This window comes from Coenobita brevimanus, chromosome 59 (genome assembly GCF_032717465.1).
Source record: "Coenobita brevimanus isolate Jiangsu-jjx chromosome 59, ASM3271746v2, whole genome shotgun sequence".
NCBI lineage: Eukaryota > Metazoa > Arthropoda > Malacostraca > Decapoda > Coenobitidae > Coenobita > Coenobita brevimanus.
Genome location: NC_137012.1, coordinates 13,111,139 through 13,114,312, shown reverse-complemented (window position 1 = coordinate 13,114,312; position 3,174 = coordinate 13,111,139).

The following is a 3,174-nucleotide window of genomic DNA, read 5'->3' as shown; positions in this document are numbered from 1 at the left end:
GCAAGGTGCCAGAAGAAGTGGGGAGAATTCGAGTTGGAGAGTTGAGAGCATTTAGTATGGATGACATTATTTTTAGCAGAGCGAAGAAGAGACTTAGCACGATTCCGGGCAGAAACATAAACAAGATGTGATTCAGGGATGGGTTGGTTGTGGTACCTTTGATAAGCCCTTTCCTTGTTGCGGACAGCATTAGAACAAGTGTGATTAAACCAAGGCTTTCTTGCATCATGCAAAGGATATGAGAAGGGAATGTATGCTTCTATGCCCGAGAGAATAACCTCCATAATGCGCTAGGCACACTCAGATGGCTCCCAGCCATGGAAGCAATAATCATTCCAGGGAAAATCAAAGAAGTACTGCCTGAGGGCCTCCCAATCCACAGCTCCAAAGTACCACAGATGACGTTTCTTTGGAGGGTCCACCAGCCATACCGGAGTGATAGGACAGGTTAAGGTAATAAGGTTGTGATCGGAGGAGCCAACGGAGAGGAAAGATTAACAGTGTAAGCAGAAGGATTAGTTGTAAGGAAGAGGTCAAATATGTTGGAGGCCTCTCCAAGGTGGTCAGGGATACGGGTAGGGTGCTGTACAAGCTGCTCTAGGTCATTAAGGATAGGAAAGATGTAGGCTTGTTCACCAGGTGAATCATTGAAAGGAGAGGAGAGCCAAAGGTGGTGGTGAACATTGAAATCTCCTAGAATGGAGATTTCAGAGAACGGAGAAATGGACTGAATGTTTTCCATCGTAGAAGTAAGATAGTCGAAGAATTTTTCATAGTCAGTAGAATTAGGTGATAAGTAAACAGCACAGATATATTCAGTCAGAGAATGATAAGAAAGCCGAAGCCAGAGAGTAGAGAATTCAGAAGAATCAAGTTCAGGAACACGAGAGCAAGATAAATCGTTGCGTACATATACACAACAGCCACCTTTGGCTTTGAAATGAGTATAGAGAAAGTAGAAGGAAACAGGAAAGGATTTGCTATCAGTTGCCTCAGACAGCTAAGTCTCTATTAAGCATGGTAAATACCCGCAGGTGAAACAGATGCGGCTTACCTCTTTCACGCATGCATGCAAATATAGCTTTACACACACACACACACACACACACACACACACACACACACACACACACATATATATATATATATATATATATATATATATATATATATCATCTCATTTCATCAGCCGTTTGAGTGTCCAAGGCAGGACCGGCCTGTCCCTACCGAAGCGGGGACGATGCAGCCAATGTATCTCTACCAAGTGGCTTAGGCTGTCTAGTAGAGACTGTATGTAGCGTGAGAAGTGCTTGTAAGTGTAATTGTAGTGTTGGAGTGGCTTTGGATGCGTGTGAAGTCTGTGAATGAAGTGTAATCGGCCCGCGCAAACCGACTGATATATATATATATATATATATATATATATATATATATATATATATATATATATATATATATATATATATATATATATATATATATATATATTGATCTAATAGAGTGTGAGGGAGGCAGAATGTCATCTGAGAGAGAGAGAGAGAGAGAGAGAGAGAGAGAGAGAGAGAATCAGTGTCCAAGTGACGTAGACACGAAGGAAAGTGGGAGGAGCCATATTCTGGGGGCGGGGTAAGCTGCGTATGAGCACACTGTTTGAGAGTCTACACTGGATAGAAGCAAGTGACTAGTAATGATGGGCAAACCGAGTACTTTCTGCAAACCGAGTAATTCGGTATTGATTACTCTTCAAAACCGAGTAAATCGAGAACCGGATGAATCCTTTTCACTCAGGTGGAAAACAGAAATGAGAAAAGTGTATGGATAGCTGGGCAGAGGGGGGTGGATTGCCATCTGATAAGCAGGAGGCTAGGGGAGCCAAAGGGATGCCAAAGATGAGAGTATTTCAAAATTATTAATACTCGTACATAGCATATTCATTTCGATCAAGAATGTAATGCCTTTAATCAGGAAAAGATATCTTGCAGTGATAAGCAAATTCAATTTATTAAATCTATTTTATTAATGCGACCACATGACGGTCTTCCTTTCCAGAACCAAGGGGTTAATAACAAAAAATGTAATTTCTAAAAGTGTGACATAATGAGGAATTTCTTTAATGTATAATACACTAGGTAAGGAAATAACTAGTGCTTTGTGCTGACTAATAAAAGCATTTCTTATATCATGACTATACAGTGTGAATAATTTTTAAGAGTACATGTACATGACACTGACAATATATATATATATATATATATATATATATATATATATATATATATATATATATATATATATATATATATATATATATATATATATATACAGTGCTTGCTTTCATATTTACACATGTATATAACACTGACAATAATATGTAATTTTTGTGAGACTTGCTCCTTAAGCCAGGCTTTGCTCAGGGCTGGGCCTAAGTCTCAATGTCCTCAAATAATCTCTAGCCTCTGATCAGATGACAACTGTAAACACTTCAATCAGCTGATACTGTTTATATAAAATGTTCCTTTCTACACTGCATCCACAGTTACTTCAGCAGGTGTGTATATCATCATCAGTCACTACAAGTCACATTCATAGTGTAATCTAAAAGAAAAGTAAAACTACACTAACAACAAAAGAGAAGACGCCACCTTTGTTTACATATGTCGTAATATCTGGCCTTGAGCTATCTCAGGCCTGCTCCAGGGCTGGCTTGACTTGGCTCAGGCCTGAGTGAAGTGTGGCTAAGTCCAGCTTCAGCCCATATACTGATAAAATGGAAACTGGAGTTTGGTTTAAGGACGGCTCAAGCCTGGATCTCAGAAAAACGTGGCTCAATTATAGTGATATGCTAGGATTGAAATCATCATCACTATTATTGTAACGTATTCAGTATGAAATGAATGAGGGTAGGATGCATCATCGTCATCATCATTATCCTGTACACTTTTCCCACCTTTGGAATAGGTGAGGCAAATTCAAGAATGTGACAAAGAACAAAAGAGGAAGAACTATTTAACAAAAGACACATGATTTAACATAATTGTAACATTAATGAATTCTTTGAAGGTCTATTTTGCATTTTTAGGGATTAAATCGATCAAGTAATTGAACTGCAAGAACCAAGTAAGCCGAGTAGTACTCACTCAAACCCAAGAACCGAGTAAACCGAGTACTACTCAG